General features: G+C 41.4%; 1 protein-coding gene across 1 annotated transcript in view; it reads left to right on the top strand.

Annotated features, from left to right (window-relative positions):
- The window catches only part of lcor (ligand dependent nuclear receptor corepressor), a 54,431-nt gene that overhangs the window by 6,793 nt on the left and 32,181 nt on the right, over nt 1-15,457 (top strand). The gene's annotated exons all lie outside the window — the stretch shown is intronic.

The following is a 15,457-nucleotide window of genomic DNA, read 5'->3' on the forward strand; positions in this document are numbered from 1 at the left end:
ACTGGCACCGAGGATGTCGACAGAAGGTGTGTGTGAGTGTGTGTGTTTGTGTGTCTAAGAACTATAATTTAACCAGATTTAACCCCTCCCCCACCCGCCCAACCCCCCCACAGTTTTCCACTTTGTGTTTCCCCTCATGTCCCAGCGTCTTGACGCAGGAAGTGAACGCTGATGGACGATAATATCAGTCCATGGATTATTGGTTATCGACTGATCGTACGAGTTCATCTCTGAGATGACGATAACGTTATTCCCAAAACGACTGAGCTGTCGGTAGCTACAGATGTTTGGTTTCCCTCCGCAGACTCCAACATTGTATTTGTTTGTGTTTTGACCAATCAGAAATGAGTTCAAGTGAAAATAACTGTCATTATTTTTTCAAATTTGTCAAACGTTTGACAGATGACAGAGCGATGAATGTTGACAAATTTGACCACAGATTCAAGCATTTTTTTCTTCATCATCACTGAAGTTCAGTACAGACGGTGTGTGTGTGTGTGTGTTCGTGTGTGTGCGTGGTGGAGAGTCACAGCTTGTCGTTAACGACACACTTCTCTTCACCTGAGAATCAGTGAATCAGAGCAGGAACCAGTGAAAACACGAGGCCGTGGTCCTGACTCCACTGTTTCAGATGCAGCCGTCGCTCATTTACTGCCTGTATTTCTTTCTTTCTTTCATCGATTTCATTTGTTAGATCACGACTCAAATGAACCAACAGATCCAGGTTGTGACAACCAAGAAATCATCTTAAAAAATGTTAAATTGAAATGATTTTTATTTTAATTTGATTTGTTTAAACCTTCAGGTTTGGAACTGTTTTCTCAGACCAAACAACGACAAAAGTCCTTCACTTCCTTCAACTAAACGTCGTACTGTGTCACTGCCTCCACCCAAAATGTATGTAAGTGTTCTAGTGTGTGTGTGTGTGTGTGTGTGTGCGTGCGTGTGTGTGTGTGTGTGTGTGAGAGAGGCTGATTTCCTTTGGTTATGTGAGCTACCTGACCTCCTTGGTTAAATCTTTGGAGAGTAAAGCTACGAGGGCTCATGCACGGTCATGTACACACACACACACACACACACACACACACACAGAGCGAGAAAACGGAATGTTAACTAGGAACAAACTACAGAGAACTGCCTCTGCTTTTGTTTGGAAGGTCGTGTTTGAGCAGTTTGTTCTGACGGAACCTGAGTGAACGCACATTCCTCCGTCTGTTTCATCTCCGTGAAGAAGGAGAAGAAGAAGGAGAAGAAGAAGGAGAAGAAGGAGTTCCTTCATTTATGATTGTTTTTTTCTTGGAGAGAACTTTTGGAGAACGTCTTCTCCTCCAACCAGAGTTGAATTAAAGAAGAACTTTTCGCGTCGTCGACGATGAATCCACGCTGAGTGGAAACTGTTTCTCCCTCTGAACCGGAGGACGCGGCTAATGAGATAATAACAGTCGGTTAAGCAGCGTTAAGCTGACACGGTCCAGAGTTAAAGGGACAGTCCGCGGGCATGTGTGTCCGTCTGTTCTGCGTGATTAAAGGGATAAACTGCGGTTTAGTCACGGGCACAAATATCTGTCGCCAAAATGTAAACGTTGTCACAGCTCGACTTTGACCACAGCAACGAAGATAATTATAAAAAAAATTATTGTTATTATTATAATAATTCTGCCACTTCCTGTGTTGGGAGGAGGTTCACCAGGTCACGGTTGTTTAAAGCTTCTTGCCCCTCAGGACGCAGGGCCGTGTGCCCACAGGTGCGGCCCCGGGGAATCGGGCTCCCCTCAGAAAGAGAGCACTGAAATGGGTGAGGGGCGAGTCACAGCTAGAACAATAGAGAGAGAGAGAGAGAGAAAATGTAGGCGCGGGGAGTGCTTGGCGAGTTGGACTAGTTTTCTGCACCAGACCCTGAACAGACGAGGTTTGAACAACCACCGACACAATGACAGTTATTTGCAATTCAAACAGTGAATGGGACGTCGTGGTTTTTTTTTTTTTTTTTTTGGCCTTGAACATGAGATTATGCACGGTGATGTAGGTGAACCCACGCACAAACGCACGTACTGCAGATTTATGGTCAGGATGTAAAGCAGCAGAGAAATGTTTAATGTCATCGTATTAATTACAGCGACACAAGGAAGAATCGTTGACATCTTTACATTTAGAGTTAGGAAGAAATGAAGAATGTATCTTGATCTTGAGCGAGTGCAGAAGGTTTGAAGTTTTCACTGTAATCAGAGAAAAAAAACAAACAAACAAACAATGGAAATATTGATGTTAAATAATCCAGATTCCAAGAACCAGTGAAGGAAATAAGAAATGACAGGAGACGAGGACGAAGATGAAGTGATAAATATGTGTCTCTTGTGTCTCTGCCAGCGGCCATGTTTGCAGTGACAGAAAGGCTGTGGGTTTTGTACACAGTGGCCTGTAGAGTCAATCACTGGTGCAGTTTTTGTTTCTGTTTTGTTTTTTTGTTTCTGTTTCTTCAGTTCTGTTCTGTTTTGTTCTGAGACAGAACCTGTAAAAAGTCCCTTCAGAGCGACAGGAACTGCAGAGACGTCCTCTGTCTTATTTAACCACCCGTCTCTCACACAAACAGGAAGTAACGATTTTCAGCAGAGAGAGTTGTTGGTTCAATGCTTCCACCATCCGACTTGTCGTGACTGAGTTGTCAGAGTGACCGTGTGCGGCGTTGGTGCGCGGCGCCTCCGATGGCGTCCGTGTTAAAACACAGGGGTCTTTGTGTGGAGCTGCAGTCCGTCTTCACACCCAACAATAGGTCTGACAGACAGTCAGAGCGGCAGCGCGGTGGACCTGCCCGTCTGTGTGCAGCGGGTCAGACGTTGCCTTCAGGATCACGGTTCACCGTGGAATCTTCATCGTCCTGATGGCTTTGACCTTTGCCCTACAGCAGTGGGAGGGAAGAGGTGTGTGTGTCTGTATAGTGCGTTAGTCCATCTGTCGCTTCCAACAATGCAGTACCTTGTCTTGCCTCAAGGGGCAGTCTAATTGATCTAATTGTTTTTTAATGGGATTCAAGGATCGAAAGTTAAACTGTTGTTTTTTTTTATTATTTCAAAAGTAATTTATCAAATAAATCTAAAGTTCGTTTTTTTTTTTCTTGGATGTTGCTCCTGCTGCTTAGTGCTGGTACTGCAGCCGAAATTAGTTTCAGGGTGGTTTTAAAAAATATGCTAAACAGTGCCTTAAAGATGTTTTTATACAGTTATTTATTAGGATTTTTCCTCTTCCCAAAACATTAACAACGAAAATGTTAGAACCAGCAGACGAGCTAAACTGCAGATATAGTAAATCATTACTATAGTATCAGTAGATACTACTTGTAGTAGTATCTACTGTATCTACTTGTAGTACTTCAAAGTACTTCAGTCTGAGCAAAAGTCATTTTCCTATAAATAAGTGTAAAATGAAAAAAGAAAAAAAAGAATTTACAGAGAATTAATGGTCACGTGTGTGAAGATGAAATTAAATTTAATGCTTCCGTTATGCTAACAAAGACCCCTCCCCACCCCCCCCACACTCTCCACTGTTACTGTCCAGTCAGAGTGAGTGGAGGTGACAGGCCCAGCTGTGCTGTGTGTGGACCAGGCAGCAGTGACCGACAGAGCTGGGGGTCAGAGAGTGGGCGGGGGGCCAGGAAAAACATCGGAGTATTTTTATTTCCTCCTCCGTCTCCGTCTTCGTCTCCGTCTCTTCTCGTTTTCATTGTTCTTAAAAGTCACTCTCTCCTTCAGTCTGAAGAGTGGAAGGCCAAAGTACTACTGCAGTACTTCAAGTATGTCTTCCAAAGTCTTTTTTTTTTTTTCAAATATTTGCTTCATACACATGGTTCGACCAATGATACTGCTGGGATCTGCTGGGCTGGTTGTCATTGGCTAATGAGATCAGCTTCGTCAGCCAGTAAGATGCAGAGCAGGCCGAGTCACATGCTGGCTACAGCGCCCCCTTCAATAGATTGGACAATTGCGGAGCCTTAAAGTGTTGATTATGCTGCTACCCCCATGTTGAGCTCTTTGTTTTAGTGAATTATATATTTTCTTTTCTCCCTCCATGTCTTTTTTTTTTCTTTCTTTCTCTGATGATTTTTTCAAGATTCCATCAAGCACTGACACTTTTCGGAAGCTGCAATCAAGGAATCAATCACGCGCTGTAATTTATATCCTACGTTTTCTTCAACGTTTTCTTGTTTTGCCTGATTTTTCCGACACTCACTCACATTCTCGTCGCAGGTGTAATCCAAGCGGAGGAAGGATTGAATATTTTTCTCTCCCCGTTTCCTCTCCTTCTCAGTTTGCCTCTCACTCTCATCACGAGTTTCTTGGTAACTGTCAACGCTACACCCCCCGCCCCCCCGTCTTTACAACGCTTGAGTTTTTTTCTAAGATTCTGTGATTTTTTTTTTTTATTTTTTTATAAAAGGTTAAAATTAGTTTCCTTTTTTTCTAGAACCAGGAGCAAAAAAAAAAAAGCGAATAAAGTTAATTATTCTTATAGAAACAACACTAACGTATATGTAAAAATACAAATATAAATATATATATGTTTATATAAATACATATGTGCATATAAAGTATCAACTGCGTTGTTTTTCTCTCCATAATTTTCCATGTGAAACACAACGGTGAAACTAATGAAACATTAATGACATTTTCCATTCAGGAAATAAAAAAAAATAGAAAAAAAAATTAATCAATTTTGTTGATTATTTGCTTTAATGATTAATTGTTTTTTTTCCCTCTAATATGGAGAAGTGTTCTGCAGCTGCTGTGTGACGGAGAGTTTTTTTGTTTTTTTTTTTTTCTGTAGATGTGACTGATTTGCAGTCAATCACCAAGAGCTGCATGAAACGCTGTTGTCTCTGCTGCGTCGTCACAGCCGCCTCATGCAGTTTGGGGATTTTTCAGCTGCCGCTGCTTGAATTTCTCCTCCACAATGTGAGCTCTGTGCAACGTGACAAGGAGCGCGGGTCGAAACCACAAGGTTTTAAATTCCTATCAAAGCATACAGTAGCAGCAGTGTGGGAAGAAGTGTCAGTGGGCTGGGGGGGGGCGGCGGGGTACAGAGAGGTCAAGGGTCAAGCTGGGGTGGAGTTTGTCCAAAGATGCAGCTTGTGTTTGTTCCTGTGAAGTGGTTGATGATTCTCTGGAAAGACTTTGGTTCCTGGTGTCAGATCAGGTACCGAGTGACTCCGCTGTTGTTGTCGCCGTGTGTCTGAATTTTAATTATCTCTTTCAACTGGAAGTTCAAAGTTCAATTCCGAGGTGACGCCACGCCTCCAGTCGATCATTGACATGTTTAAAACAAAAATAGTTTTTGTGGCTTCTCGTCTAAACCGAGAGGGCGGTCGTCGGGTCACGTGACTGATCGGAACTAGAACCGTTTCCTTTCAGAGTCACTGAGATCACTGTGTTGCCTTCAAATGCCTTTGGAAAGACCAGTGTTTTTGGAGTGGAGTCAGTGGAGAGGAAATCATTTGGATTTGGAAAAAGTAAAGCCGTTGGATTAGATTTGATCCTCTGGAATTCCCTTTGGAAAAATCTGAGGAACAAAGTTGGAAATGGTTGAATGAGGATTTCCTAAAATGGTCAGCAGGGGGGGCCAGCAGCAACAGTTCCGATTAATCCTCTTTTTTTTTTCCCCACTGTTTGATTTGTTTCTAGAGTTTCTTTAAGGAAGTCTTTACAGTTTAGTTGTGTTGAGTTTTTTGTTGTTGTTTTTTTTAGTGATGCCGAAGCAGCAGTCGGTGTAGACAATGCCCTCTTGTGGCCATAAATGATATGGTGTATATTTTTGTTATATAAGTCAGAGGACAAGACAAAGTACAAAAAAAAATTGTTTGTTATAATTCAGGAAAATACAAAGGTTGAATTGATAAATGATATTCACTAAACGTCATCTTTATTGTTACTTTTGTCTGAATGACAACGAGGCCACTGTTCTCTGGAGTTTTTTTTTTTTTTATGGCCACATCGTCAGGTCTGTTTGTTGAAGTAAAACTGTAACTGGCCCTTTATCTTTTTTCTATTTTGGAGCATGCTCATTAATGTCCGCTCCAAACCACAAGACAATCAGATGTTTGTCGCTCGCAGCGTGTAAATGAAACGTCACACATTTTGAGTTGTTTTTCTTCCCTGTTTAGGAAAGTCGCGTGAAACCCGTTTGTTTACGGACGTTTGTGTTTCCTACAGTTTCTGCCTGTGAAACAATGTGTTTGGTGTTCAAGATGTGGGGCGTGTATACATTTGTGTATGAGATTAGAACCACAGGGACGGCGCGTGTCAATCGTATCAAAGACAAACACTCGTTAGCATTGTTAGCGCGCTGCTCTGTTGCCACGGTAACGTCTGATGATGGATGCTGTCGTATCAAAGGACGCACGTCGGCGTCGTCGGCTTCAGATCATTGGCTGGTAGTTAGTTTCCTGTGTTTGGCCCTGACGCCCATATTTGGTTAAAGTCATAACCGTCTCCCCCTCCCCCCCCCACGGAGAGGTCAAAGGTCAATCATGTCAGACTGAAAACAAAAATTATATTGGAATAACAAACAGTATAATCATTAACGATCTTTCTTATCTCTCTCTCTATATATATATACTGTATATGTATATATGTGTATATATTTATATATATTTATATGTACATATATAATTATATCAGCAGTTTCACAGTAGTTTCTATTTTTTTACTATAAAAACCAAGTTTGTTTTTTTGTGTCCGGCCACAACAAACATAGATGTGTGTGTTTCCAGGTGTGTGTGTGTGTGTGTGTGTGTTCGTGTTCATCCACTTTTGGCCGTGGTTTCCGAGTGCTGGACATTTTGTGGACTAAGGTGCGCCCCGGCTCTTTGGACCGCTCCACCTTTGGACTGTGAGGAGGAATTGGAGGCGTTTAGGGAACAGTTCAAGGAAAGTTACTTCCATAAACACACACACACACACACACACACACACACCTGAGAAGACGGTCAGTTGTGTGTGTGTGTGTGTGTGTGTGTGTGTGTTCTCCTGCTGTAGGTGCAGCTACATCAGAGGACATTCCTCTCTCGTCTGATAATATTTAATAAACCAGAGGGAGTTCCTCACACACACACACACACACACACTGATAAAGATAAAGGAGATCTCCAGAACCTTTGATTTACAAAAAAGGCAGTTATTTTTTGAGCCGTCAGTGAAAAAAAACCCATTTGCATTCTGGGAATTTACTTCATTTTTTAAATTTTTTTTTTATGTTTCTGTTCATGTTTTTGGTTCCGATGATGAAACACAGTTGAAGGACTGGTGTCAGAGTGACATAAGCAGCCATATGGTCATATCTGTGTGTGTGTGTGTGTGTGTGTGTGTGTGTGTCACGTGGTCTCCTGCTTATTAAAATCACTGCAGCACTTAACCTCGGCTCCAAAATGGCTTCAGATTTGAAGCACTCAACATGAAGAGCTCCTTTAATGCGATGCAAACGAGGCTGCGTGTGTGTGTGTGTGCGCACATGCAGTACGTGTGTGTGTGTGTGTGTGGAAATGAGAGCCAATTTAAACTGGTGCCACTTAATGAAAATATACATTTACAAAATAAAGAATCAGGAGTGAAATAACGGGCGTTATTTTTTTTTTAGGACGGTGCTTCTGTGGTTCGTGCTCCTGCCTTACAGCAGGCAGGTCAGTTGTTTGTGTGTCTGCGAGTTTGATGTTTTCAGTGACTGCGTTCCTCTGGTTCACGCGGCCGTTGGAAACCGTGCAGTTTGGAGAGATCGTACTGTGACACCTGTGTGGTGGAAGTTTTGGCCCAAACATTTGTTCTGTCGTCACCTGGACCTGGGTCAAAAAAAAAAAATCACGGTCCTTTAGGAAGAGAATAGAATTAAAAAAATAGAAGAAAAAATTTTTTAGAAGAATTGTGAATTTTTTTTGTCTTGCACAGAATTTGTCGCTACGTGTTCTTCATCTTTAGGTCAATCATATTCATAATAATGAGCTCCGATGGACCACATTTGGTCCGCGGGCCTTGGTTTTACCAAACCGTACAGTGACTGATGAAGTGACTGGAATTATGGGGTTTTTTTTTGTAGTGTCGAAGTGTTAAACATCAGCTTTCCTGCTGTGAAGGCTGTGAATCAGACGGCGTCAGCTGCTGTCGACGGCAGCGAAAACTCAACTATAAATACACGCAGACTGTCAAAGTCATCAGAACTTTATTTCTACAGTAATCCGTTAACTTTTTTTAAAAAAAACATTTTTTTTTATCCAAACTGGAGGTAATACTGCGTTGGTTTTTGTCTCGGTGGTTGAACTTTGACCTTTGACTGCAGCCTGATGAAGTTGTCTGATGTGCTGTCCACTTGTCGCCAGTTAACGGCTCCGCAGCGTTAACGGTGCACCAGGGGTTGAGACTCATAACGGTCTCTGTTTGTCCTGATGCTTTTGTTCTGCTCCGATCATGTGACACAGAAGAACTGTTTTTGTTACGGTCGAAGTCATGACATTTGGATCATGATGAAAAAACCAAACAAACATTGTTGGTTCAGTTTAGAGCTGAATGTTTGACCAGTTTTGAAGAATGAAGTGAAGGCACATGATGGAGAGGTCAGTCGACCTCCATATGTATTTATATGTACATATGTGTACATATATTTACATAAATATACAGCAGGATATGAGCTTCTCCCGAAATACAAATTCAATTTTCCAAATTAAATCGTAAGCAACTTTTGAAAGATTTTCCTTGTGATACGAGGAAACATTTGGCGTATTATTATATGACAATAATAAAAAATGTTTTCTTCAATCTTATTATTATTATATATATATTATCAATATATTTGTTTATATCTATTTATATCTAAATTTATTTAATTAATAGTATATTTCTTGGGGCCTGGAACGAATAGACTGGTTTTCAGTTTTTTTTAATGGGGAAAATTCTATCGCGATACGACTGGAACGGACTGAACTGGTATCTTGAATATATATATATATATATATATTTATATATATTTATCTTTATCATCTGGTAAACAACACTGAATTAATACAAATAAACAAAACCCCCTTCACAGAGGTCAACTCTCTGAACCAGGATGAGAAATATGAGCTTCAGAGAAGAGTTCATGGAGCCCAGCAGCCAGCTCCCAATTAGAACTGACAACCCTCTTTGTGTGTGTGTGTGTGAGTGTGTGTGTGTGTGCGGGTGAATGTATGTATGTATATTTTTAGGGGAATTTCTCCGTTTCTCCACATATGCTCCACATTTAATGAATCACTTCCTTTGTTTGTTAAAATGTAAGCAGCACAGACTCTTGTGAAAATCATATGATAATTACCCCTCACATACACATATTAATGCAGTCACACTCAGCATTAGTCCAAAAACATGCCATTGTTCCGTCGGCCCTGGGCCTCCTGACCTGGTTAGGTTTTCGACCAGTCGTCACATCTGGTTGTTGCTGCCGTCAACAGGACAACACTGTGATGGAATTATCTGTTTGTCATTATTAAAAATAAAAATCAAGGTCTAGGAGGTTAAATTAGCCCTAATTATAAAAAAACACCTTTTCATGTAGCCGTAATTAAAACAACAATTTCTCCAAAAAAAACATTGTTTTATTAACTGTCCGTCTGTAACAATTTAGTCATTAAATAGCAGCGAAGCTAACTCCTGGGTCAACACAGAACATTTGTTTTTTTTTTTAGTAAAACTAAAGTTACTCCCAGGTCATACTGTAAATTTATCTTGTCAAACTAATTAAATGTGTTAAATGTTTTTTTTTTTTAGTTACTAGCTCTGTCGCCGTGTCCGTTAGCGCCGAGAAGTCGTACAAACAGCAGATAAGAAAGTCGGAAGTACAACGTTAGCAATGTTAGCAATGCTAATCAAGACTGTCTCAGACTGATGAGCTTTAGCTTTGGATTCACATCACCACAGGTGGCAGTATTTCTACTAATAATAATTCAACTTAACTTTCATAAACATCGGAGTCACGTCACAACTTTATTCTTATAAACTAACGTGTTTTTTTCCCCTCGTTAATTTATGGCGTTCTTATAACAGTTAATTTACAACTTTAATCTCACAATTGAATTTTTTTTTTTTTTCGTTTTCTCAGTGGCCCATCGTACTTTTAACAAATCCACTTCTCAACTGGTTCCCAACAGATTTCCTGTTAGCGCTCGTCTTTCTCTCTTTTTTTTCATCGTCTTCGTCCATTGGTATTTTCTGGTCACGCTGCCTCTGCCTCCCCCCCCCCCCCCCCCCCCCCCCCCCCCCCCCCCACCTTCAGTCAGTAATGTGTGAACCGTATGCAGCCTGAAGCCTTTGTCGAAAGCCTCTGATTGAAGCCATTAGAATCGTTCCCACAGAGCCGTGGCCCCGGCCCCCGCCGCGGCGGCGGCGGGCCGCGGTCCACGGGTGTCCAGTGTTGGACCTGTGACCTCACAGACCTTAAAGAGTCACAGCTCATTAGGAAGCCGTTGTGTTTCCATGCAGGAGCAGCAGCAGCAGCAGCTCCGTGTGTGTGTGTGTGTGTGTGTGTGTGTGTGTGTGTGTGTGTGTGAGTTCATGTTTAGGTTTTGGTGAAGTTCTAAAATAAGGTGCTGGTCGTCCGACACGCTGCTGCTGTTTGACCAACAAACCTCACGCAGCGTGGCGGACAAAATAGTTTTTGTTGAGTGTAACTATTTCGCAAATATTGGCAACAGGGACACACACCGGGACACACGCAGGGACACACACAGGGACACACCTCGACCTGAAAGGGTCACGTTTTTACAGAGTTGTTGTTGAGTTTTTATTTTTGTTTCTAGAATTAGATGTGATTTATTTATTTTCCCAAAAAAAAAAAAAATCAGCCGTCACATTTACTTTAGAAAACTTTAAGGTTATGTATCAGGTACTGACACTAAGGTCGTGACATATACTGTATATATTTGGGTACTTTTAGCTACTGGTCAGTAAAAAAGTTTTACCTTAATCTGAGCCACATTTTTAGCTCCTGTTTTCGGTGACTCTTTTTGGCCGACATTTTAGCAACAAAGTTTGTTTTTAAACTAAATGGAATTTTTTTTAGAAGAGAAAATATCAAATTCACTCAAATATCACGATATATTATAGTTTCACAGGTACAAGATCGCTATTCTACAGTTCTGTATCGATTTTTTTTTTTTTCTCACAGATTCCCGGTCCAATGTTCCTGGCGTTGGTTCATTGTTTCTTTTCTTTCTTCTCTAGTGATTCCAAATGTCGATCCTTCTTCAGACAGAACAGCATTGAGTCTTTACTATGATCACACTTTGACTAAAGGTACAAAAAACTCAATATATCGTCCTGCCTATAGTATCGCATTATATCGTGGCCCTGTATCGTGATACGTATCGTATCGTCAGATTATTTCCAGTAGATTATTACCTCAGAGAATTGAGTTTTGTGGCTCATAAACCAAGTCGTGCGTTGTTGTTGTTGCTAACGAACACTAACGTTACTGCCTTAATAAAAAAAATAAAAATAAAAAAAATACCACAAATTACAGAGTATTAGCAAAGAAGAACGCTTTTATATTTTCCTCTAATAATACACAGAGGAGTCGATGGAGAAGTGATTCTTCACCGGCTCCAGAGAGGAGGCTTCCTGCTGCAGACCTCCAGCCGTCTCCTCCCCCTCTCCTCCATCCAAACGTGGTGAAGGCTTTTATTGGAGCCTCCTGCTGACTGACTGATTGACTAACTCTATATTTATGTATGCTTTGTGTGTGTGTGAGTGTGTGTGTGTGTGTGTGGGAGCAGGATTTAGGGGCTAAATGAGAGCGATAGCGAGCCACATACCTCCATCAACAAACGGGGATAAGAGTAAAACCCAGAGGAGCCATTATGACGTTAAATCCCAAAAACCTGCCCCACATCCACGCAGGAAGATTAATGCCCGGCGTCGTCCACATCTGCCTAAGCCCGTGGCGCGCACACTTTGATTAATGCCTGATGGGTTAATTATTCATACGGCTGAAATATTTCCACCACGGCAGAGGGAAGACGATAGTGACGTGTAATCACGAATATTTCCACAAAATCAGTCAAAGAAAAATACGTTTTTGTCATCGTCTAAATTCACTTCCTGTTTGCCTTACCTTCTTGACAGTCGTGTTTTTACATCACCTTGGACCATTCCCCTCATGAATGTAATAATGCCCCTCCTCCTCCCTCAGGTAGGGGAGGGGGAGGACTACAGCTGTCACGTTATATTAAAAATTAAAAATTTACATCGAAAGACGTGAGTTTAAAATCAAATTTTTTTTTTCAGATTTTTTTTTTCTTGTAACAAGGTGATCCTACAGAAGGGCAAATTGTTGCAGTTCACCTCATTTTTTCTTTTTTTTTTTTTTTCCGCCTTTAGGTAAAATAAACCGGCCGGTTACCAGCCTTGTTGACGTTTTTTGTTGAAATAGTTTGCGGTCCTAAATTCTGCACTCAGGTGTGTTGAGCTGGAAGAATTTCGGACACAATGGTCCCTCTGGGACACGCCCAGAATCTTCCCTCAAAACAGTTTTTGTCAGTTGTTTGGAAAACCTGAAGACAAAGCCAGTCAGTGACGGTGTTCAAAGGCTGGTTCACTGACAGGCTGTGGAAAGACTTTTTTTAAAAAAAACATTTTTCTGCCCCTGTTTGGGTTTCCGTCAGCCAACCTCTGAGGGGAAAGACTCAAAATCCCATCATCAGCGTATGTGTTTAATATGGTTTATGTAGGTTGGGATGGTTTCCACCAGAAATCAAAATCCCATCATCAGCGTATGTGTTTAATATGGTTTATAATGTAGGAGGACGTTTCCACCTTTGACCACCGTGTGGCAGGGTTCAAACTTCAGCCACCGAGGACGTCAACCACCTGTTGATTTTTTTTATTTATTTTTTTCCCAGGGTTCATTGTTTGTTTGAACTGTTTTCAGTTGTCGGGGAGAGTGTCAGCAAATGTTTACTTGCTCTAATGTTTTCCGGCTCCATAATTACATTTGAGACCAACTAAACAGATCGGACTTCACTGGACTTTGATAGAATTACATGTGAAACTGGCATTTGTTCTGGAGAAATAATAGGTCTGTGCATGCAAATAGAATTAGCCGTCCCCCGGATTCTTGTGCACAGTAATAGTCCAAAGTCAAAGCACTTTTAATGGAGTTACTGTTCGTCTTCATCAGCTCCTAATTGGACTCATATTTGCTGCATTAATGGAAGCTGGGTTTTTTTTGTTGTTGTTGTTTTTTTTTTTTTTGTTCTTGACAAACAAGTGAATGAAGTGTACGACTCGAGGTAATGAACGCTCTCACAGGACTGGAATGATGAAAGTCAGTACGAAATTCATTTACTTAATTAAACTCTGACATTGAATAAATGTCAAGAGTTAAGAGATAAAAATGACTGCACATTTTTAGAACAAACGTTTCTTTTCCTGATCTGCAGCGACGGTCGTCAGGGCGGTGAAGAGTGAAGTACGATGTTGTTGTTGTTGTTGTTGGTGTTGTTGTTGTTGTTGTTGTTGTTGGTTAACGACTGTCGGCCGGTGGTTGATGCGTTGTTGTCGCTGACAGAACTTGTCCGTCAGAGGAGTCAGGGAGAGAATGACAGGCAGAACGAACGAGGCGCAGGAGAAATGAATGTTTTGTCAGAGAGGAAGAGGAAATCCAGGCAGAGAAACGATGATTCAGTGAAGGAATTACAGAACGCAGCGTCCAGTTACAGTACAACAGATCAAATAAAAAAAAAATAAAACAAATCAGCTGAAACTTTAAAGGCATGAAGAGACGCATTTAGGCTTGAGATGAAAGAAGATGAATAGAACGACGTGTAAAACAGTCGACTGGAAGAAATGAAGAGAAAAGACACGAAGAAGAAGGATTTACAGATGAGTGGGTGAGAAGGAAAAAGAAGGAAAATGTTTCACACCTTTAGTCAAGTGTGAAAGAAGGAACTTAAATAAAAATAAACTGAAAACAAAAAGGGAAAAGTCACAAGTCTAATTAAGACTGAATACAATTAAAAATCATTAGGTCTGTAGTTTATTTGAGCTCAGCTACTTGTTAATTGTAAAATGTTCATTTAAACCATTTATGGATTTTTTTCGTTGTGGTTGGTTGATTTGTTAAAGTTGCGAAGATTGTGAAAAATTTCCCAGAATTCCTGGGGTTTGGTCACATTTTGATTGTTGTGTCCGGTGGACACCGTGGTGATAAACCAGGAAGTGGAGTAACTGCTGAGTCAGCGCCATTTTAACTTCCGGCTTGGATGATAGGTATGTACAAACACTGCACTTATACCTGTACTTATACTTATAGCGTTTAGCCCCCCTGAAGAGAAGGTGATGTAGTTCAGTGTCTGGTTTCACCGTGACTTTATAAAAAAAGTTTAGCTTCAGGTTTGTCGACGCCACTTCGTCTCTGTCTCTGTGACGTGTTTTGATTGGTCAGGTATTTGGACCTGACTTTCACACGTCTGTAGTCGACGATGAGACGGTGGACGGAGGCTGAGGCGGGGTGTTCAAGTCTGCTCCGTCCCGCAGCGGGTTATTCTCTCTTTAACGCTAACGCTACAGTCGTACTACACAGTGATTGGCTGAATTCCTCGGTGACTGGTGGCGTTGTTGTTGTTGTTGTTTTTTTCTTCTCTGTCTCGTCCAACATGTTAATCTCATAAGGAATTTACCCACGTGCCCCTGCAAGTACAGAGGAGAGAGGCATGACAGAGAGCTGGACGGGAGAGTCGGTCGATAAAAGATAAAAAAGTCTATTCCACCTGCTGACACCTACTGGCAGCGACTGGAAAAAACACCGTGAACAATAACGTCTCAAAGTTGGAAAGTTTGGGTTTTCATTCAGATCGATGTGTGGAAAAAAAAAAAAAGGTTCCCTGTTAGAGAGAGACGTAGGGGCAGAACAAAGGAGGGCAGTCGGAGCAGCGTTAGGGTTTCACTCACAGCCGACACCAGACCAGCTGAAGGACTTCCTCTGGTTCAGATCTGGTCTCAGACTTCTTCTTCTTCTTCTTGATGTTGATGTTGATGTTGGAACACTAACTCATGGTGTGTTCGGGTCTGGACGTTAAAACGCAGCACAGATTCAGGAAGTCATCGGAAAGAGATTGACCTCTTCAGACCTCCTTTAGCTCCGTGACGAATGTTGAAGCTAAAAGATGTAATGATGGACTTCTGTGACGTCCCCAGTCTGGGATTGTGGTTACAGTCATTCATTTTTGACTTAAATATGAAGAAAATGTTTGCAGAAGTTTCTCGTTCACAAAGAAGAAACGAGAATCTCGGTTTGACATCGAGGTTTTTTTCCTGCTCGTTTTGTGAACTTGTTTCAGTGGTCGGTGTTTTATGTGGTCAGTGAAGTAAACAGACAGACCTGCGGTCAGGCTGGTCGGATCCTGACTGGTCGTCAGTTTGAGCTGCTTCTCCAGACCACAAACCGTTTT

This window comes from Cynoglossus semilaevis, chromosome 9 (assembly GCF_000523025.1).
Source record: "Cynoglossus semilaevis isolate Cse_v1.0 chromosome 9, Cse_v1.0, whole genome shotgun sequence".
Taxonomy (NCBI): Eukaryota; Metazoa; Chordata; class Actinopteri; order Pleuronectiformes; family Cynoglossidae; genus Cynoglossus; species Cynoglossus semilaevis.